A 24,711-nucleotide genomic window follows, 5' to 3' on the forward strand; every position below is an offset into this window, starting at 1 on the left:
AAATTATATGAAAAGGATATAATATTAACATGATGGAATGCTTCATAAAATTCATGAAAGCTCTGATATTTTATTAAACACAGTGTACTAAAATTCTAAATAAATATATAGTGGTTATTAGGATTAGTAATAAAATCTGATTATTTTTATAATATATGTTGATTTCAGCAATATCAATTTTGTTTTATTTATATCAAGCTATTGAAGCTATACATTACTTACACTGGTTACTGTTCAAGTTGGCATATTTATATCTTTTCTTCTAGTTATGTAATTGACTTTATTTTTATTATACCACATTTTCATGGTGAATTTTTTTCTTGACTGTTCACTTTATTTTATCAGGCATTATCCACCAAGGGGCATTAAATTAGTTCTTGAAATCTAGATGGAAAGGGGAATAGCTGTTGACAAAAGCAAAAATGTGTGTTTTTATTATTTTCTATGTAACTTATTGTATATTTTTTTCAAATTCAGAGTCAACTCACATTAACTGAGTGATTTCTTTGTGCTTTTGTAATGGGGCATATTCAGACAGAAATGTTAAAATTTGTCCAGCAACAAGAAACTTAAAATTGACAGTTTTAGAAGGAGCAGAGTTGCAGACAGGAAATCAGGCCGATTTTATTGATAACATTGTTCCATTTAAGTGAAAGTGAAAGTGAAGTCACTCAGTCATGTCCGACTCTTTGCGACTCCATGGACTGTAGCCTGCCAGGCTCCTCTGTCCATGGGATTCTCCAGGCAAGAATACTGGAGTGGGTTGCCATTTCCTTCTCCATTTAAGAAGTATCTAATTTTCACACTTGTAATCTTACTTTCTCCAGACCCATTTCCATGCTTTTCCACCTTATTTGGGACCTGGGAGGCTGACCTGTTAGTCTACATCAAGCAGATATCCTTATCCCTGGCTTCCTATTAGATTCTGTCAATGTAAGTCACAGACAGGACTTGAGAGAATGATGAAGAGATAGGCCAGAATATTTATCCCCCTTCTTCATGCTCCACTGGACCATGTGCTCCTCTATCAAAGATCATAGCTCCCATCAGAGGCCTCTTTACCCCCAGAGGTACACCACAACTGAGTTACAGCAACCAAACTATATTAGCTTCTATGGTCATCATAACCAAATACCATAATTTGGACCATTTAAACAAAAACATATTGCCTCATAGTTCTGGAGGCTAGAAGTCTGAGGTCATGGTATCAGCAGGGCCATGCTCACTCTGAAACCTGAAGAAAAGGATTCGTTCATGGTAACAACCCCCTGCCCTAACCCCACAGAGTCATTCCCTATTACTCCTTGACTTGTAGATGTATCACTCCAATCTCTTGTCTTCATCATCATTTGAGATTCTCCCTGTATCTCTGCCTCCTCACGTCTCTGTCTTCACATGACCATCTTTCAATAAGGACCTCAGTCTCAGTGGATTAGGGGTTCACCTGATCTCCAACATGACCTTAACTTAACTAATTACATCTGCAAGAACCCTGTTTCCAAATTTGATCAGCATTCTGTGGTACTGGAGGTTATGACTTCAATATGTACTTTTTGGAAGGACACAGTTCAATGTATAACACAATCCCTCACCTAAGCCTATAGGTCTAAAAGTGCTAAGAAGTACTTCCTATTGCTTGCCTATATGTGTTTCATCATCTTGTTGGTTTCCATTAACTCTGTTTTCACCTTTGCATATACCCCTCTCACGTCGGATGGTAATTGCAGCCATATAATTAAAAGACAATTGCTCCTTGGAAGAAAAGACAGACAAACCTAGATAGCATATTAAAAAGCAGAGGCATCATTTTGCCTACAAAGGTGCATATAGTTAAAGCTATGGATTTTTCAGTAGTCATTTACAGATTCAAGAGTTGGTCCATAGAGAAGGCTGAGAACCGAAGAATTGGTGCTTTCCATTTGTGGTGCTGGGAATTCTCTTAAGAGTCCCTTGGACAGCAAGGAGGTCAAGCCATTCAACACTAAAGGAAATCAACACTGAATATTCATTGGAAGGGCTGATGCTGAGCTCCAATACTTTGGCCATCTGATGGGAAGAGCCAACTCATTGGGAAAAGACCCTGATTCTGGGAAAGATTGAAGTCAGGAAGAGAAGGGGGTGACAGAGGATGAGATAGTTGGATGGCATCACCAACTCAATGGACATGAGTTTGAGCAAACTCCAGGAGACAGTGAAGGACAGGGAAGCCTGGACTGCTGCAGTCCATGGCATCTCAAAGAGTTGGACACGGCTCAGTGATTGAACAACAACATACTCCTTTCATTCAATTCCCTTGATTATTTCTCTTGAGTGCACCTTTGGTTTTCTGCCAGGACCCTCATCACATTAAACTGCCATTCCTACCTTCCCAAAACTCAGTGCAGTATTTATGAAATTTGCCTGGAATTGGATGTGTCCAATTTTTTGAAGTTTGGGAAGAAGAAAAAAAAATGTTTAAAAAATGTACTAATTAAGGTTTTGAAATAAAGGCTTCATTCATATCCAATGCAAGACATAGAGCTCTATGATTTGACCTTTAGAAGTAAAAAGGTCGATATTTGTCTGATAAGCTGGGGATATCATCAAAGGTAGTTGTAGCAAAATGTTAGTTTTTTTTTATCTGCCCTTTAGACATCAGCTGTAATGGAAACTGACAGGAACTAGTAGAAAGGGTAAAGTCAAAATTTCAAAGCCATTTGTGAATTATAAATAAAATATAACACCATATATTGAATTGTCACTCCAAATCCCTTGCTCAGTGATGATAAGGAGATCTGTGCCTGCTTTAAAGTTTAATATGACCATCATTCACCAAGAAAGACATGCTAAGTCGCCTTAGAAAGTGATTGCTGGAATGGATGTACTAACATGCATCTACATTTGCAACCTCTCCTTAACACATTTCACATAATTTTATTTCTCTTGTCTTCAGCCTACACAAATATCAATTTAAAGATTTGAGAAATGAATGGAAAGTATCACTTTTAAGTGGTGGAAATTATCCATCTGGATATGACATCTCTGTTATGAACAAAACAGTTTAAAATAGTGGTGATTTTAGCTACCCTGAAAGTGTGTTCACATGTATGCATACATGTTTATGTGTTTGTATGTAGGCATGCTTTGCTATATATTTATCAATAGTGCTCATGAAGAAATCTTCTTGTTTAAGGGATAAAATATTGAAGTCTGTGTGAAAGTAACCTTGAGAATGTGTGTCTTACCTTCCTTATGCATGGGCCAAATTAGCTCATTATTCCAGTTTAAGGGTCCACAAATTTTCATTTTACTTTAATGCATTTCTCAGAATAAATAATGCAAATGTATTTTGACTGAAAGTAATTTCTATCAAAAATATCACAATAATGACATTAGCAAATAAAATAGTTTGTTTATTCATGGAATTTTAGGTCACATATTTGCCTTTCCTCTCATCAGTCTGAACCCAGAAAAGATGAATACTGTGGGATTCCAGTGTCCATTTTTGTCACTAAAGTACAACAAAATGTTTTAATATCGGAGAAAAAGAAAACCACTGATTTTAAAGAAACTTGAGTTCTAGTACTCATTCTGCTTCAAATTTTAAAATTCTAGACAATGGAAAATTTGATTTCTGTGAGTATGATGGTGGTGGTTCAGTCACTAAATCATGTCCAACTTTTGCGACCGCATGGACTGTAGCCTGCCAGGCTCCTCTGTCCATGGGATTCTCCAGGCAAGAATGCTGGAGTGGGTTGCCATTTCCTTCTCCATCTGTGAGTATATCTATGTGTTTTTCTCACATGTAATGTGAGTAATCTAAATTATGTCTTGTCTCTTGTTCAGATCTGTTACTGTATGACTCTAAGAAAAATTTACCAAGTCATGTGACATGGATTATTATTTATATAATAGCAAGTGAAAAAGTGAATGTAAAGTTGCTCAGTCATGTCCGACTCTTTGCGACCCCGTGGACTGTAGCCCCGCAGGCTCCTCGATCTATGGGATTTTCCAGAAACCTCTTGCAATTTGGATAGAGATAGAAATACATTTGCCATTAGCCATTTTGGGTAGCTATATACAGGGTCAATACAAATAAAATACAGGTTTGAGATAGTCTTAATGGTCTCTGTAAATTCAAAATCCTTCTAACTTGTTTCAATTTATTTTAAAAGAAATTGGGACAGCTGTTTAGTGCTGGAAGTATAAGAGAGAGTTTCTATGGTAAACAACTTCTAAAATGGTTCCCACTGATTTCTGTCTTCTGGAATTCATATTTGTAGGTACTCTCTTCCCTTTGCGTGTAAGAACAATCTAGTGAGTTGCTTCTGATAAACTGTATGTGGTAAAAGAGATCAGATGTCAGTTACAAAATTAGATTATGAAAGATTTTGTCTTCATCTTGGCTCACCCACTCCATCTGGCTAGCTCTTCTCACTTGGTTGCCCTGATGAAGCATCCTGCATATTGCAAGCTGCCCTATGGACAGGCCCAAGTTCAAAGAAATGTAAGGAGCATTCAGTCAACCAATAACCTGCAAGGAACCAAAGCTCTCAGTTTAATAACTCCTGAGAAACTGAATCTTTCCAGCAACAATGTGAATGATCATGGAAGGAGACCCTTCCCAAGTCAAGACTTGAGATGACTGGAGCCCAAGGTATTAACCTTGATTGCAACCTGTGAGGACACTAAAGCAGTGGGTCCAACTATGCCACAAGAGAATTACTATACTACAGAAACTGAGAAAATAATACATATTTTTTAAGTTACTACATTTTAGGATAATCCATTACATAGAAATAGATAACTGATACACTTTCCCTTGTCATAAAGAGTGACAGCCATTGTAGAGGGTGGAACTAACAGCCTACTTTTGTGGAGAACAAAGGAGTAGTAAAGTAAACCTAAGCAATGATTTCAAAAGAAACAGGTGAGCTCTTTTCTTCTGGTAAGCTTGGATTCCTAGACAGAAAAAAACAAACAAACAAACAAAAACCAGAAACCATGAAATTAGGAAAAAAATAAATGAATATGTTTTGCATAGACCTCTACCTTTCTTGAAGATGAATGTTGCTCAGTTGTGTCCAACTCCATGCAACTCTGTGGGCTGTAGCCCACCAGGCTCCTCTGTCTTTGGAATTTTCCAGGCAAAAATACTGGAGCAGATAGCCATTCCCTTCTATGATGGCTCAGACAGTAGAGAAACTGCCTGCAATACAGGAGACCAGGGATCTATCCCTGGGTCAGGAAGGTCCCCTGGAAAAGGGAAATGCTACCCATTCCATTATTCTTGCCTGGAGAATTTCATGGACAGAGGAGCCTGGCAGGCTATAGTCCGTGGAGTTGCAGAGTCAGACATGCCTGAGCAACTAACGCTTCATACAATACCTTTCTTGCCAAAATCATGTTGTATCACTTATATGCTCTGGATATACCTGCTTACTCATTAGAGTCCGGCCATGTTTATCCTTTTCTAGTTACTCAAACAGATCAGGTTCTTCGTTACAAAGCATCTTTTTCCTTAACATTCCTATTGCCTAGAATGTTCATTTTACTCTACATTGTTGCTTTTTTTTTCTTTTCTGTATTTTTCAGATTAATAATCCCCTTCTAAGAGCACCGTTTCAAAGTAATTTTCTCTTTTATTTCCCCTCCACCCAAGCTACTTCTTTTCCCATGTAGATTATTTACAATTTACAATTATTCATTCACTGTTATATTTTTTTCCCTACCGACTGGAATATAAACTCCAAACAACAGGTTCCATGTCCTTTTTTTTTCACTCTTTAACTCCTAGCGCCTTGGCTGAGTGTCTGGAACAGCCTAGTGCAGCAATAAAGCCTTATTTGGGAGGAACGGGAAAACGGGTAAAGGAGGATCAGCCAGTTAGTATAAGTAGAGGACCACATTCAAGGTCAGTGTATCAAAAGCAATTAGTCAGATACATAAATATGTAGCAGATATGAAAATTTTCTTTGAATGCATCTTAGAATTCTTAACTCTTTAAATAATTTGCTGAACTGCTAGTCACATTTGAAAAGTCATTTGGGAGACTTCTCTGGTGGTACAGTAGCTAGGACTCCAAGCTCCCAATATAGGGGGCCCAGGTTGCATCCCTGATTAGGGAACTAGATCCCACATGCCGCAACTAAGAGTTCGTGTACTGCAGTTAAAGATCCCTTGTGCCATAACTAAGATCCAGCACAGTCACATAAATAAATAATATTTTAAATAAATAAACAGAATATTTTTTAAAAAAAGAAAAGTTGTTTTTGTTGGGATGTTTTTGGAAGTTGAATTAGAAAGTTTTAACCCTGGTGCTTAGACAAAAGCATATGATTCTAGTTAAAGAAAGAATGAATAGATGTATAATACGTTATATTTGAATTTGGAGACACACTTTCAATTTTGGACTGCTCATCATTGTACGATCCTTGGCACTGCACTGCCTCAACAGGTAACTTACCTATAAAATGAGAAGATAGGTGTTTAAATGATATGAGGATCCTAAATCCAAAATACTTTACTACTTTATTTCCATATCCATTTTATTTTTTTATTTAATTTTATGTTTTATAAGTTATACTATATGGCTACTTCAGGATTATGGCCACCTGAAACTGTGTGTCAGTGAGCTTATTGTAGAAAAAAAAAAATTGTGATAGATTCTTAAATGTCCCAGTTCTTCAGTACTTCACATACACAGTCATGATGATATATCACTTTCCATCCTACTCTGGCTCTGGGCCTGGTCATGTGACATCCTCTGGCCAATGACATGATAGTAGACATGACATAAGCTGAGGCTTGAAATGGCTTTCACTTTGGTCTTGCTCTTACCCTTACTCTTAGGACACTACAATCATAAGAAAAACATCCTGAGGCTGACCTGCTAGTTTAAAAAAGAAACTGAGAGAAGTGTGAAGCACTAAGTCAGCCCACAGAGGCATGTGCAGCCCAACAGATGTGCAGAAATTTAAGTGAGACTAGTAAGGGTCAGACGTCCCCTGGCTATCTCAGCTGAACCTCAAAGATGTATGAGGAATAAATCCGTAGTGGCACATGCCACTGAAGATTTGGAAAAGCTCATTACACAGCAATTCTTAATTGATATAACAGGGAACATGTATTGCAAAGAGAAATGATATACTATGCTTTTTTTAAATTTAATGTAAAGCTGAAATGTCAGTTAGTAAGCAGAATCTTCTGACTCCATAAAATCATTCCAAAACATCAGAATTTTGATCTTTGATGTTTTATGTTGAAAAGCAAATTCCCTAAGATACATACTCTATAAAGTACCTATGTCTAAAAACCCATTACTCCATCTAATTTCTTAAGTGATCTAAGATGCTATGAAAATTTGAAGGTAGCATGGTTAAATAAAAAGAAAGAAAATACATGAAAATGGTAACTTTGAAGTGGTTTGATTTTTTGGACTTTTAACACTTCCTCATATTAATTATACTTTACTAATTTGTTTTCTTGCTATTATCTTTTTATTACATTTTCCAAATATTTGTGGTAGCTACAACTCATGAAAAATAGTATGTGTGCTAATGTTCTCTTGTTTGACATATCTATCAGCATAGATCAGCTCAGTAATTTATTTATTTGTGCCTATATTTATCTCCACTGTTGTGTTGTAAATTCCCTCAGGGCAGGAACTGTGTCCCTTTCACTTCGCTGTTTCCCAAGTAGTCTGTCTTGTAAGCAAGGCATAATAACTTTGGCAAACTGAAATTAAATTTAAGATCTACTGAAGCAAGCTATATGTAGAAGTGCACAAAATCATGATGACCTAAGAGCTGGATAGCTGGGGTACAATAAGAACAACTCTTCTCAAAAAGCAGGCATTGTCTGTCATGATTTCTCAGAGAACACAAAGAAACAGAAAAAAGTATTCCAGTATCTAAGGACACTTTGTTGAAGATAAGTCAATTAAAAATATGTTTTATACTAAAACACATATTAATATTTTACCAAAGTTATTATGGTAGCTTTAAGATAAGGTTAACAGTGAAGGAGACGCAGGTTCGATCTCTGGGTCAGGAAGATCCCCTGGAGAAGGAAATGGCAACCCATTCCAGTATTCTTGCCTGGGAAATCCCATGGAGAGAGGAGGCTGGCAGGCTACAGTTCATGGAGTCTACATTTCATGGGGTTGCAAAAGAGTCTGGCATGACTTAGAGACTAAGCAACAGCAAAGATAAGATTCACGAATTTAAAAAATAAACAGCAAGTTAGCAGAGATGAATTATTTCATTCACCTCTAAAACTATCGTGGGCTTTCCTGGTGGTCCAGTGGTGGACAGTCCGCCTGCCAACGCAGGGGATGCGAGTTCAATCTCTGACCTGGGAGGATTCCCGATGCTCAGCGGCAACTGGGCCCATGTACTACAGCTGCTTAGCTCTCATGCCCCAACTGCTGAAACCCACATGCTCTGGAGCCACTGATCTGCAACAAGGGAAGCCACATGTGAGAGGCTGGCACATCATCATGGATGGACTGTGGTCCCATCTTGCCACCACTCCTGCACAACAATGAAGCCAGCACAACTAAAAACTAAATAAAATAGAATATTGTAAAAACTATGAGATTAAAAAAAAAAAAGCAAACCAACTCATTGTATTTCAGTGAAGAGTCTGGGCCATTCTAACATCCTGTGATCTTTGATTCTATGTTTCTCTGTAGCTCAAAAGTTCATCCCATTCCAGGTCCATTTATAGGCATTAAAGCTTTGTTAGATGGATAAATAGATGAATGATCAACCAACTAATACCTGTCAGTGAAGGTGAAGATGAGATTGTTTTCAATTTTAATAGCCTATCACACACACAATGTGACTAAATTATATAATAAAGAAACTAATAGTTTCCCTAAGATAGAATCACCGAATCTTTCGAAGTCTCACATCTTTATTTCTCATTGCATTAATTATTACCCGTTTTTAATCCCTAATTATTTTATCAACAGTTCTTTTTGACCAATTTTTTCAGCTTTCTGGAGGTATAAATGAGAAATGAAACTGTAAGGTCAAATGTATTATACAATGATCATTGTTTATATAAATGTATCTAAACAATAAACTGCATTGTGTCTGTATGTGCCTGGCACGATCCTAGGCATGGAAGATGCTGTGAGACAATAATGGACATTATCGCTCCATGGAAGTTGCAAACCCATGAGACAGGGGAATAGAGCGTTGAACATTTCTGCAAGTTTTCAGACAATATTTCCTAAAAATTTAGCTATCTTTAAACTAAAATATGAAAAATTAGGAAGGATCGAGTAGGCAAAGTGTGGAATTAAGAGGGTTCCAGATGAAAGAACAAAGTGTACTAACGAACTACCTTCAGGCAAAGATTGCCCAATAGAGTAAGTAGAATGATTCTTTAAACAGTGAGAAAGTCCGCATCATGAGAAGTGAAAACTTACTTCTAGACACAGTGATATGCATTTTAAATGAAGTTTCTCATTTAATTAATTCAAATATCCAATGAAAAATTTTATATTAATCTTTTCTGTTCTTAAATGAAAGGAAACTAAGGCTTTGAAGAGTTAACTTAAAATTTGAGCTCAAGTCATCCGATTCAAAGGCTGCTTTCAAAAACCACTTTGCAAGATGATGATACTTTGTAAAGTGGCTGAAAAATTTTTAAGGGCTTGCTTGGTTCTAGATACAATCCTGAGCATTTAAAATTCACATAAACCATAGCAGATAGATATAAAAATAATAATTAAAAATTGTAAAGCTTAATGGGGATATGAAAGGTGCTTAAGTTTATAAACTAATTAAGTGGCAAATTTTGAATCTACATATTCCAACTCCAGTGTTATTAGCCAACAGGTTTTAAAGAAATATTTAAATCACACCAAACTTGTTAGTAATGGTTAGAGGAGATAACTTTACTGTCTTCATTCTACAGAGATAGCGTAAGTCTATATGTTTGGTTTTGATAATATCATCCCAATAGGGTAATATCTTCTCTAATTCATAAGACCATTGTGAAGATCAATAGCACTTTATAATATATATAATTTAAATTTTAAGAGGATACACAAAGCTCTTCACAGTCTTACTTCAACTTAGCATTTTAGCATCATTACTCACCAACCTGCCTGTTGAACCCAAGACTTTTGTTACATAGAACTTCTCAAATCATGTACTATTTTCCCTGTTGCAAGCCTCTATTAAGTTGCTAAAATACCCAAGTTAACTAAGATTTCAATACTTGCTATTGGCTGGTTGATATGATTAGCACCAAGCTTTCAAATAAAAGGGTACAAAGTATTAATAAATGTCATTATGTGCCAGGTTCATTTTTATGTATTCACATACATGTCTGCTCATTAAATTTTTGTAACCCTAAGAAATATAATATGTCTCCTACTATAAAAATGAAAAAACTTGATGTTTAGATAGGTAAGGAATTTTCCCATGTAAATAATTAGTAAAGTAGAATGAATTGAGCCCAGGTCAGTTGGATTCCAAAATTCATTACATTTTATTAAACCAGATTGTCTTAGTTATTTTTAAGGCAAGCAAATTTTCAGAACTAGTTTTAAATTAGTTTGAAACTTAAGACTCACATACATTCAAGATTGCCAAAGCATTTCCATCTTTATGTAAAAAGGATATAATAATGCATATAAATTATCTTGCACTCAATAGAGCTAGTTCCTCTCCCAAATTTTTTTCTAGCATCTGTGATATGGTTGATGATGGATGTTTGGAAGGTTGGGTGACAGATGGGGGCCAACATGTCTAGTTTCGGATTAAGGAATTAAAATTAGAGATTAAAATCAAGTGTCTTAAAAAGGGGGTGGAGGGTTGGAAATCTTAGAGCCTGGTGATGCTCTGATTCTCATCAAGATTCATTTTTTAAAAACATCTTTTCATTTTAATTTACACTTCTTTGGAGTGAATAGAAACACCACTGCACCATTCATCTAAGTGAAGAGTGGAAGATGCTTTCCATGATAGTAATGTGATGAGTTCTTGGCCATCAGTGTGGCCTCCAAGAGCCATCTGTTCCCAGAGTCAGTGAACAGTTGGATTTATGAGCTGTTCCCAACAAACTCTGTGTGTGTGGCAGGGAAGGGCAAATCCAGCTGCTGTTTATTTTCATCAAACATCTTGATCTGTTCTTCAAACATTGCAAATTTGATGAAACCTCGAATAGAGTTTGTCAAACACATTTTTTTTTTCTAATTGGGAAAATGATATGAATGTTAAGAGAAATTGTAAAAGATGGTTCTTATTCATCCCTAGTTACATAAAGTCACCAATGTTGTAGATCTTATCAATGCCCCAGACTCCCAGGGTCTCCCAAAACAAACAAGTAAGAACCTGCACAAACTCTCACACTAAAACAAACCCCACAAGTACGTCTTTCTTCTCAATCTGTTCAAAATTATGTGGAGATTTCAACATTGGGAAGGGTGTTTTGTTCCCTTGAATAAATACATTCATTGCAAAATTGTTGAATGAATACTACCATGATTGCTAATAATTACCCTTAATATGTATTCAGCGTTATTTTAAACTCTTGTAAGTGCTTTCTCACACATTATTGCTGTGTGTAATAGAACCAAAATGATGGAGTTGAAAGCTATCTAAAAATCATAGAGTCCAACCCTTTCATTTTTTAAAAAGTCAACTCTATGGAGGTAATCTGCATACAAAAACACACATTCGATTTAAGTGTAGTATGAGCTCTGTGCGTTTTGACAAATGTGTTCACCGTGTAGCCGCCGAGACTGTGCTATAGGACACCTTCATCACCACACGTTTCCTGTGTGCCCCTGCCCAGCCAACCCCGCCCACCACTCTGGCCCAAGAGACAGCTGATTTTTTATTTATTTTTTTTAAACCTTTTGACTGCGCCATGCGGCATGTGAGATCTTAGTTCTCCATTCAGGGATTGAACACACACGCCCTGCGTTGGCAGCGCAGAGTCTCAACCACTGGGTTGCCAGGAAAGTCCCAAGGCTGCTAATCTTTTTTTAAATCACTTTAGAGTTGCTTGGTCTTTTCTAAAGTTTTACATACGTAGGACTCTACAGTATATTTTATATGTCACTTATTTCATTTGGCATAATATTTGAGAATCATTCATGTCCTTAGCTATATTAAAAGCTCATTGCCTCTTTATTATTTAATAGCATTTCACTGTATGGATATCCCATTGTTTGTTTATTCCTTCATCTGTTGATGGCTGCCTGTTTTTTTCCCCCCAGTTTTTGGCTATTATGAATAAAGTTGCTATGAACTTTTCTGTAGCTTTTTTTTTTTTATGTAGACATAGGATATTATTTCTCTTACAACTTTCTCATTTTAGAAGGAAATAAAAACTGAAACCTCGGTTATCTGAAGCTTAGTTTCATGTCTTCTGATTCAGTAAGGGTCTGCACCCAACTTTATCACCAAGAGGTCTAAAACACTGTGGAGGATGACTTGGGAAGTCATCTTCCCAAGACTTTGAGTCCATCACTCTGAGTCCATGAATCTGTTATCTTAGCTTGTAAAGCTCCTTTGAATCTTTCTGAGGTAACAGGCGCTGCACAAGGAATTGTTTCATGATGAAGAACAAAACAGACATGATCACTGTAGAACACAATTGAAAAGTAAGTGCTATGCATGTGTGTGTGTATAAAAATTTCAAAATGTTATGAATTCATGGAATAATTTGTGCATAATTCTATAATTCAACTTTTTTTCTGGTTGATTGGAGAACTCTCCCAAGTAGTGAAAGTTAATCTGAATTGTGAAGAATGTAAACAGCGAGGAATATGCAGAATTGCCCTACGGGTGGGCTACTCTGGCTCAGATGGTAAAGAATCTGCCCTCAGTGCAGGAGTTCCATGTCCTAAGAGCATCCAAAAGAAATAAGAGCATGCATAAATGTCTTGAAACATTAGAGATTGGAGTCTAGTAATTGCAGGGGTCAGTGGATTGAGATAGACTATGAGTCCATGCAAACTGTCTCTTTTAGTTTTTAAACTTACTTTTCCAACATATGGAATTATAATTACTATATATAGTAAAATGCACAAATCTTAAGATTACAGTTACATAAGTATTTGAAATATATTTTGATAAATATTTGATAAATGTACAAATCGGGATGGAAAGATATAGAACATATCCATCAATTCAGAAAATTCCACCAGATCCATTTCTTCTCAACAGAGATTCATTCCCCTACAGCTTCTCCCACCAAAAGGAAACTACTCTACATGTTTCTGTGGTGGACATAAATTCTTGTTGTTGTTCAGTCTCTAAGTCATGTCCGACTCTTTGTGACTTCTTAGACTATACCATTCTAGGCATCTCTGTCCTCCACTATCTTGGGGAGTTTGCTCAAATTTATGCCGAGTCGGTGATGCTATCTAATCATCCCATCCTCTGCCACTCCCTTCTCATTTTGCCTTCAAAGTTTCCCAGTAACAGGAAAAGGGAAAAGCAAGGACATCTTTTAGTCTAGATTATTTTTGTCTGTTGTTAAAACATTAAGAAATCATGTCCTATGTACATTTTTGTGTCTGATTTCTCTTGGTCAAAGTGATGTTTCAAGATTTACCCAGGAATTATGTTTAATTTTACTGTTGAATCAGTTCAGTTCAGCTGCTCAGTCATGTCCAGCTCTTTGCAACCCCATGGACTGCAGCATGCCAGGCTTCCCTGTCCATCACCAACTCCCAGAGTTTACTCACACTCATGTCCCTTGAGTCGGTGATGCCATCCAACCATCTCATCCTCTGTCATCCCCTTCTCCTCCTGCCCTCAATTTTTCTCAGCATCAAGGTGTTTTCAAATGAGTCAGCTCTTTGCATCAGGTGGACAAAGTATTGGAGTTTCAGCCTCAAGATCAGTCCTTCCAATGAACACCTAGGACTGATCTCCTTCAGGATGGACTGGTTGGATCTCCTTGCAGTCCAGGGGACTCTCAAGAGTCTTCTCCAACACCACAGTTCAAAAGCATCAATTCTTCGGTGCTCAGCTTTCTTTGTAGTCCAACGCTCATATCCATACATGATTACTGGAAAAACCATAGCTTTGATTAAACGGACCTTTGTTGGCACAGTAATGTCTCTGCTTTTTAATATGCTGTCTAGGTTGGTCATAGCTTTATTTCCAAGGAACAAGCGTCTTTTAATTTCATGGCTGCAGTCTCTATCTGCAGTGACTTTGGAGCCCAAGAAAATAAATTCTTTCACTGTTTCCATTGACTCCCCATCTGTTTGCCATGAAGTGATGGGACCGGATGCCATGATCTTAGTTTTTGAATGTTGAGTTTTAAGCCAACTTCTTCACTCTCCTCTTTCACTTTCATCAAGAGGCTGTTTAGCTCCTCTTTGCTTTCTGCCACAAGGGTGGTGTCATCTGCATATATGAGGTTATTGATATTTCTCCTAGCAATCTTGATTCCAACTTGTGCTTCATCTGGCTCAGCATTTTGTATGATGTACTCTGCATATAAGCTAAATAAGCAGGGTGACAATATACAGCCTTCATGTACTCCTTTCCCAATTTGGAACCAGTCCATTTTTTCACATCTGGTTCTAACTGTTGCTTCTTGACCTTCATATAGATTTCTCAGGAGGCAGGTAAGGTGGTATTCCCATATCTTGAAGAATTTTCCCCAGTTTGCTGTGATCCACACAGTCAAAGGCTTTGGCATAGTCAATAAAGCAGAAGTAGAGATTTTTCAGGAACTCTCTTGCCTTTTTTTTTAATTGTTGAAAAATATTGAGGTAAAAGAAAATACCACAACTTTTTGGATTGTTCTAGTTTTGCGCTAAGCGTTCTATAAACGTTTACATATAAATCTTTTGGACAAATGCATTCAATTCTAGGAGTCATGAATCCAGGAGATAGTATACAGTGTGCTTAACCTCAGAAGACATTGGCAAACAGTTTTTCAAGTCATAGTATGATTTTATATTCCCAGCATGTGTATATTCCCAGTATGAGGCCTTATTCTTTTTTTTTTTCCTAGTTGTGCTTTGTCTTCGCTGCTGCTCAAACTTTATCTAGTTGTGGATAGAGGGTGCTTCCTAGCCATGGTTTAGGGACTTATTGAAGTGATTTCCCTGGTTGTGGCGCTTCAGTACTTGTGGCTCTAACCCCAACCCTAACCCTTCAGTACTTGGGCACATGGGCTCTGTAACCGCACCTCCAGCAAAGGCTCAGTGGTTCTGGCTCATGGGCTTAGTTGCCTGGCAGCATGTGGAATCTTCTTGGACTAGGGATTGAACTTGTGCCACTGGAGTTGCAACATGGATTCTTAACCACTGAACCACCAAGGAAACCCTGAGAGTTTCTATTCTTGATGAAATAATCAATATTTGGCAGTTTTAATTTTCACATCTTTCTATGTTGACTTTTTAGCTATATTTCTTTTCCTAAATTTGTTTGCTGTTTATAGCTTTTAGTACTTGCTTTTAGGAATTACCAATTCCACCCATAAATTACCACAATAAAATGTGAGTTCAATTATATTTTTATATGTGTTAAATAAGAAACTTATGATGGTATTCTTATATTTATTTTCTCCCATCCTTTATGCTATTATTGCTCATCTGTATTTCTTTTATATGTGTTATAAACTTTAAAACACATTGCATTTATTTTTGCATCAAATCAGTAATTATCTTTAAATCAAAATAAGAAAATGAGAAGATAAATATTTTTTATAGTTATCCACATATTTAAAATGTCCACTGTACTTCATTCCTTCCAGTGGAAATTGAGATTTTATCTGGTATCAATCCCCTTTCAAGTAAAGAACTTGCATTTCTTGTTGCAAAGGTCTATGAAGGGCTCATCCCTCTCTGGAATTTATTCCATTAAGAGTTCTTTGAATCCACTGTCCTTAGATAGCTTCATAGAAATGTATGATTTTTCATTTATCTTATTTTCCTCTAGTTGAAACCAAGGGAGTGCTGGTCTCTTGTGACTTTCCACAAACTAACTGAAAAGTTAACTCTCCTCAAGGAGCAACATTTTAAAGATCTTGCATGTACTTCTGTTAAGTGAACTATGGTGTTAACTTACAGTGGGGAAAAGGATAGCTTTGATACAAATAAATTTTCAAAGTGGACTCAACAGTTTTTATTAATGATTTGGAGAAAAGGAATGAGTAAAGAAGAAACTAAACAGGAGGGCACTATACATATCTTGAAAGATCCTGGGACATGACAAGGGTGTTCCTGTGTGAAGGAAGTGAAAGTGGTGTGTTGTACTTGGAAGCCCATTTAAGGTGAGCTAAAAGTGAGTTGGCCTCAGCTGATCTTGGAGAAGACTGTACTTATGAAACAATTATATAAAAATACATTGAAATAAGCTATTATCAAATAACTAAACTAAAAGGCATGTGCAGTTAAACTTTTAGGTAGATGGAATGTGAAGAGATATATCTAGTTTATTAATGAAATTATTTAGGGATAATTGAGCTTCCATGGTGACTCAGAGTAAGGAATCTTCCTTCAATGCAGGAGTCCTGGGCTCAATCCCTAGTTCAGGAAGATCCTCTGGAGAAGGGATGGCTATCCACTCCAGTATTCCTGCTTAGAGAACTCCATGGACAGAGGAGTCTGGCAGCTACAGTCCACAGACACATGGACACAACAAAGTGACTAATACTACTATGACTGTAAGGGTAATTGCAACTTGATCTAAACTATGAAGGAGATTGTGAATTGAAAAGGTGACTGCATGGGCCATTCTAGGAATGGGGGTTTGTTTAAAAGAAGTTTGGTTCTAAAGAAGTTTGGTTCTAAACTACTGCAGCAAAAGATATGTAGAAAATTAGATAGGTATTTGACATAACGTATGCTCACCAGATCCCCTGGAAAAGGGAATGGCTACTCCAGTATTCCTGCTTGGAGAATTCCATGGACAGAGGAACCTGGAAGGCTACAGTCCATGGGGTCACAGAGTCAGACATGACAAAGTGACTAATACTAATATGTTCACCAGATGTTAGCTTATTTCACTTCTCTTAACTTTGATTACCATGCACATGTACATAAATGCATGTGTGTGTGTATACAAACATGCATTCACAAATGCACTCCTTTTCCTTTGACATTTCCTCTAAATGTTTGCACAGAAAAGATGATAGATGTGGTAAATGAGAAGCATGGGTTCAAACAAACAACCTACTGCTTTGAGAGAAAGATGAACTGGAAGATTTTTGCTGGCTATTACAAGATCCATCTGACCACAAAAGAGCAATAATCATACCTTGTATCCTTTATTATGAAAAATCCTATTTTCCAGGGGATATCAGGAATTTTAGAAGTTTGATGACACGAGAGAATAGCATGTTTGTAGTCACAGGATCTCTTCTATAGGAAAACTACCTCTCCCAAATTCTGTGTTGTCTATTTGGAGTTACCAGTTATTTAATCAGAATGATGTGCACATGACTTAAGTGAGGTCAAAATTTTGGCTGAGATTTGACATAAGTACATGGTGTCAACTTCTCCTGGTGGAAGAGGTTGAGCAGTGAACCAGAGTTCTACATTCACCTTGTAGAAATCAGGATGCACCCACCACTATACTATGCCAGAGAGGCATCAGAGGAAGCTATCTAAAAGATAAGGTTTAAATAAGATCCATATTCTCATAATATAATACCCCAAAAGTGAGTGTTTTAACAGAAAATTATTAATTTTTCCAAGAAACAGGCACATCTTAAACTAAATTTTAAAAAACATTTCTGAAGGCCGACACTAAGATGAACAAAATATTAGAAACACTTATCATAAAAATAAAGAGAGTGATACATATATCTGGAGTTGACCATAATGACAAAACTGAAGATGTGGATAAAGAATAAATGGCTTTAAAACTTATGTCAAAGCCTCTGACTGTGTGGATCACAATAAACTGTGGATAATTCTGAAAGAGATGGGAATACCAGACCACCTGACCTGCCTCTTGAGAAACCTGTATGCAGGTCAGGAAGCAACAGTTAGAACAGGGCATGGAACAACAGACTGCTTCCAAATAGGAAAAGGAGTACATCAAGGCTGTATATTGTCCCCTGCTTCTTTAACTTATATGCAGAGTACATCATAAGAAATGCTAGGCTGGAGGAAGCACAAGCTGGAATCAAGATTGCCAGGAGAAATATCCATAACCTCAGATATGCAGATGACACCACCCTTATGGCAGAAAGTGAAGAAGAACTAAAGAGCTTCTTGATGAAAGTGAAAGAGGAGAGTGAAAAAGTTGGCTTAAAGCTCAACATTTAGAAAACCAAGATCAGGGCACCCGGTCCCATCAGTTTTTTGGCAAATAGATGGGGAGACAGTGGAAACAGTAGCTGATTTAATTTTTCTGGACTCCAAAATCACTGCAGATGGTGATTGCAGCCATGAAATTAAAAGACGCTTACTCCTTGGAAGGAAAGTTATGACTAACCCAGACAGCCTATTAAAAAGCAGAGACATCACTTTGTCAACAAAGGTCAGTCTGGTCAAGGCTACGGTTTTTCCAGTGGTCATGTATGGATGTGAGAGTTGGACTATAAAGAAAGCTGAGCACTGAAGTGCTGATGCTTTTGAATTGCAGTGTTTGAGAAGACTCTTGAGAGTCCCTTGGACTGCAAAGAGATCCAATCAGTCCATCCTAAAGGAGATCAGTCCTTAGTGTTCATTGGAAGGACTGATCTTGAAGCTGAAGCTCCAATGCTTTGGCCACCTGATGTGAAGAGCTGACTCATTTGAGAAGACCCTGTTGCTGGGAAAGATTGAGAGCAGGAGGAGAAGGGGATGACAGAGGATGAGATGGTTGGATGGCATCACTGACTCAATGGACATGGGTTTGGGTGGACTCCAGGAGTTGGTGATGGACAGGGAGCCCTGGCATGCTGCAGTTCATGGGGTTGCAAAAAATCAGACACAACTGAGTGACTGAACTGAACTGAACTGAATGTACTTCTTGACACATGCCAGAATTCTTGATGACATGTGAAGAGTTTCTTTTTGATAATTTGAAAGAAGTGAGGAGGCTACAGTATAAGCTAGCAGTTTAAAGGCAAAACTTGAGCTTTTTGAATTGATAATTTCATGGAGACTATTTGGTCAAGGAATAGAATATGGTCTGAGGTAGCCATTGATGATTGTTACATTTGTTGTTTTTTGACTGCTCCAATCATTACCATCCTCAACAGGTCATATTGTACAATTAGCATTTTTCTAGTTGCTAAAAACTTGCCAATTAAGCATTATGATTCAAATAATGCTTGCTAATATGTTGATAGTAAAATTACACATGACCTCTGATTCTCTTTGAAATGTGTAGAGTGCTTTCCTCTAACCATTCTCCATCATTCATAAATTACTTAGTTTCTAACCACACAGAATTTAGAAAGATCACTAATTCTACTAATTACTAGATGTTTGTTGATGTGTGTAAGTCACGGTGTGCTTGTAAAATGGATATTTTCCAGGAAAGCAGAGTCAAGGTGTAAGCTTTAATTTTCACTCAATAGAAAAGGATATCAACTTTGGGATGGTTTACTTATATCTAAGAAACATCTGGGGATCTTTTTGATTGTCAAAAGTAGCGGAATACTATTGATATCCAGTTAGTGGAGGCCAGGCATGCTGTTCAACATCCTACAATGGGCAAGACAACTTCCTAAAACAAAGAATTATCTAGTCCCAAATCTCACTAGAGCTGTGGTTGAGAAACACTGCTCTAAATTGTCTTATAGCTCAGTCGGTAAAGAATCTACCTGCAATGCAGGAGACCTGGGTTTGATTCCTGGGTAAGAAAGATCCCCTGGAGAAGGAAATGGCAAACCACTCCAGTATTCTTGCCTGGAGAATCCCATGGACAGAGGAGCCTCGCAGGCTATAGTCCATGGGGTTGCAAGAGTTGGACATGACTTAGCAACTATACCACCACCACCATCATAAAAATACTTTATAAGTAACTATGAACACATCTGAAAAGTGAAAAAAATTAGAAAATCTCAGCAGAAAAATAGAGTATCTCAGAAAAATAAGTAAATATATAGAAGAACTAAATGGAAATTATAGAACTGAAAAAAAGTAAGTAAAATTAAAAACATAATATATGAGCTCAACTGCTGCAGGAAGAGGGCAGAGAAAAAGAACTGGTAAGTTGGAAGATAAGATAACTAAAATTACCAAATCTGAAAAACAAAAAGGAAAAAAGAAAAGAAAAAGAAGAGAGGCTCAGAGATCAGTGAAAATGTAACAAGAGACCTGGAATTCATGGAATTCATTTCTGAAACCAAAGTTTCAGAAAGAGAGGAGAAAGAGAATGGAGCTTAAAAACAAGTATTCAAAGAAATAATGTCTAAAAACTTCTGAAACATTTTACAGAATATGAACCTATAAATTCAAGAAATTAAGCAAACTCTAAACTGCATATACCTCAAAAAACTCCACATGAAGAATGTACTAATAAAACTTCTGAAAAATAAAGGTGAAGAAAACCCCTTGATATAGAAAGACATGGCAGTTTACTTTAGCAGGAAAAAAAAAAAAAAAAAGAAATTTGAATTACAGCTGATTTATCCTTAGAATCAATGGAGGCCAAGAGGAAGTGGCACAACATTTTTCTAATGCTGAAAGAAAAGACCTATTAATTCAATATTCTATATCCAGCAAAATTATCCACCTCTTGAATTTTCTAAACTGTTTATTATTGAACCAAGAGATAATACTATTTGATGTGCTTCAAAATGTATGTTAAAATATTTAAGATAATTCTTTTTAAGGAGCCTAGACAGGATAGAGGTGAAGTTCCTAGGTTTTACTTGAAGTGCTAAAATCAGGAAACTTGAGATTATTAGTACTACCTTCAGCAACCAATAAAAAGCTATACAAAGATATAAACTTATAAACACTATAGAAAAATTAAAATTCATTTCTAAAAAATGTTCAAGTATCTACAATAAGGTAAGAACAAGAAATAAAAGAGGAAAAACAAAAAACAGAAGCCACCACAACAAAAGCAGCATATCTAAGCCCTACAATATCAATATTTTAATTAAATGTAAATAGTCTGAACATGCTAGAAGAGAAGGATATTTCTGGCCTCCAGTGGAACTGACACTATAAAACTTCAGGGGCGAAAAGAAAAAGATTTATACCATCTTCTTTTATTCTGTCTACTTATTGATTAGTGAGCATTTGGATTGTGTGATGAAGGTATGAGCCTATATGGTTTTCCCAGAAATTGCAGAATTCACCAAGAGTTACAGTATTAACAACCACAAAGCAAAATATTATCAAAGGTTATACATTTCTAAGATTAAACATTATGTCAGTACAGAACCAGAAAGTAAACCTAGAGCAACAGATCCCTTCTTAACCCTTCCAGATAATCTGCCATAAGGAGTTTATTGTCCAGTTGGGAGGAGTGTTAAAGAAAAACTATTCACGATAGTTGCTGAATAGTAAAAAAAAGGTTTTATTCAAGAAGTATCATGAGCAATAGGTGTGGAGTTTTATGGTGTGGAGCAATGTGGTTTTACAGTGGGAGAGATAAGTTGGACTCAATGCTGAGTACACTATGGGCAAATAGAAATTTCTAGTGAAGGAGTAGGGTAGGAGTCAATAGATGAAAATGTATTAAGAGGATATAGCAAAGAATGAGTCTAGCTAAACTGGTCTAAAAGGATTCTTGCTGAAGACAGGCCAGGGTCTTTAGACAGCACTTGGGAGATGGTGGAGGATGAGGAACCTGATCAGATATTGAGAGTAATCAGATTGAGGTGGGGGTTGGAAGGGTTCAGTTCAGTTCAGTTCAGTTCAGTTGCTCAGTCATGTCTGACTCTTTGTGACCCCATGAACTGCAGCAAGCCAGGCCTCCCTGTCCATTGCCAACACCTGGAGTCCACCCAAACCCATGTCCATCGAGTTGGTGATGCCATCCAACCAGCTCATCCTCTGTCATTCGCTTCTCCTCCTGCCCTCAATCTTTCCCAACATCAGGGTCTTTTCAAATGAGTCAGCTCTTCGCATCAGGAGGCCAAAGTGTTGGAGTTTCAGCTTCAGCATCAGTCCTTCCAATGAACACTAAGGACTGATCTCCTTTAGGATGGACTGGTTGGATCCCCTTGCAGTCCAAGGGACTCTCAAGAGTCTTCTCAAACACTGCAATTCAAAAGCATCAGCACTTCAGTGCTCAGCTTTTTTTATAGTCCAACTCTCACATCCATACATGACCACTGGAAAAACCATAGCCTTGACTAGATGGACTTTGTTGACAAACTAATGTCTCTACTTTTCAATATGCTATCTAGGTTGGTCATAACTTTCTTTCCAAGGAGTAAGCGTTTTTTAATTTCATGGCTGCAGTCACCATCTGCAGTGATTTTGTAGCCCAGAAAAATAAAGTCAGCTACTGTTTCCACTGTTTCCCCATCTATTTGCCAGGAAGTGATGGGACCGGATGCCATGATCTTAGTTTTCTGAATGTTGAGCTTTAAGCCAACTTTTTCACTCTGCTCTTTCACTTTCATCAAGAGGCTCTTTAGTTCTTCACTTTCTGCCATAAGGGTGGTGTCATCTGCATGTCTGAGGTTATTGATATATCTCCCAGAAGTCTTGATTCCAGCTTGTGCTTCCTCCATCCCAGGGTTTCTCATGATGTACTCTGCATATAAGTTAAATAAGCAGGGGACAATATACAGCCTTGACATACTCCTTTTCCTATTTGGAAGCAGTCTGTTGTTCCATGTCCAGTTCTAACTGTCGCTTCCTGACCTGCATACAGGTTTATCATGAGGCAGGTCAGGTGGTCTGGTATTCCCATCTCTTTCAGAATTTTCCACAGTTTATTGTGATCCACACAGTCAGAGGCTTTGGCATAGTCAATAAAGCAGGAACAGATGTTTTTCTGGAACTCCTTTGCTTTTTCGATGATCCAGTGGATGTTGGCAATTTGATCTCTGGGTTCCTCTGCCTTTTCTAAAACCAGCTTGAACATCTGGAATTTCTTGGTTCACGTATTGCTGAAGCCTGGCTTGGAGAATTTTAAGCATTGCTTTACTAGCATGTGAGATGAATGCAATTGTGTGGTAGTTTGAGCATTCTTTGCCATTGCCTTTCTTAGGGATTGGAATGAAAACTGACCTTTTCCAGTCCTGTGGCCACTGCTGAGTTTTCCAAATTTGCTGGCATATTGAGTGTGGGGGGAGGGGCTGACTCTGGTTAAACTGACTTAGTAGGATTTGTGTTAAAATTGGACAACACAGAGACAAACAGCTAAGTTCAAAAGTCAGGGTTAGTTGAAAAAGAGTTCAAGGATGCCTGAGTAAAGTTTAGTCAATGAGAGAATCTTTGTTAAAAGAAATATTTAAGTATAATTCAGGGAGATAGAATACTTAACTAGATAATTAGGAAAATAGTTAAGCCACACATAGGGAGTTAGAGAAGCAGAGATGACACTGACTCTGCCAGGGAATACAAGGAAAGATTTTATTTGATTTTAATTTTGAAAAATTTAGATGTGTTCCAGAGAACAATGAAGAGGAATAGAGGTGAAGCATGTACAAAACCTTAAATATATGAATAATAAGTAAAGATCCTCAGTGATATTAATTTAATTCACTTGATACTTCAAGAACACTGGTCATATACAGATATACATGTTGAGATATATATATATATATATATATATATATATATATATATATATATATATATATTTTTTAATTTAGAGGGGGAAAACATCCTTAATAACTATAAATTCTAATGTAAGTGGAAATTATAAATCAACTTCAAGTTTGACTTTCTTCAGTGTCAATATATCTGAAATTTATGTTTCCAAAAATAACTTTTCTGCCAAGTACACGATTTGAAGTGGAGGGTTGCACATATCTCTTTTACTAAAGTTTAATAGATTCACTTCTGAAAAGTTGAATTATTTTCTTTTTATATTATACTTTAAAGAAGAGAGTAGTTTTCTAGCCCTTTGCTATTCAAAGCACGTCTTGTAAATCAGCCCCTCCGACCTCACTCAGGTGCTTGTTACAGATGTAGGGACGCATCCTACTCCAGGCCTGGTGAATAAGAATCTGTCTTAACAAGATGCTTGTGTAATCCTATGCGCATTAAAATTTGAGAAACATTTTTCAAGTTGATTAAAATAGAAAGACAATTAACTCAGGGTTTTTGGGTTTTTTTTATCTCTGATAGAATGAATCTGACCCTTCTCTCAGAATAGTAATTCAGAAATTAATACCTAAATGTTTGTAGTTAATGGGAATTTACTCTTCACACTCATATCCATTAGAAATAAATTTCATTTTGTTTGTTACCTGGTATTTAAATTAGGGTTTTCAGGTGAAGGTGTCTCAACCTAATCATTCTTTCGTTTAATGAAAAAAAAAAAAATCCAGGTGGGTGTATATTTCTGAATCCATGTCTTGCCATATCCTTTCTTCATTAAAAACTCATGTTTTCTTCCTTTGTGGCTATGCTTTATTCTTGTTTTGTGCTGTGTTTTGAATCTAGCTTCTATTATGTTATAAACACAAATAGATACTTACCATGTGGGATTAAGTCTATTTAAGAACTCATAATTTAATCAAAATGATGATGTCACTGATTTTTTCATATAAGTACACAAATTTATGAAAAATGAAAATTCTCTTATTTGTTTTCAAAGAAAATTGCAGACAGGAATTTTTGTTATTTCCTTGGGTGTTAACAGGATGCTTCTATATTTT

The sequence above is a fragment of the Cervus elaphus genome, chromosome 4 (assembly GCF_910594005.1).
Source record: "Cervus elaphus chromosome 4, mCerEla1.1, whole genome shotgun sequence".
NCBI classification, from domain to species: domain Eukaryota; kingdom Metazoa; phylum Chordata; class Mammalia; order Artiodactyla; family Cervidae; genus Cervus; species Cervus elaphus.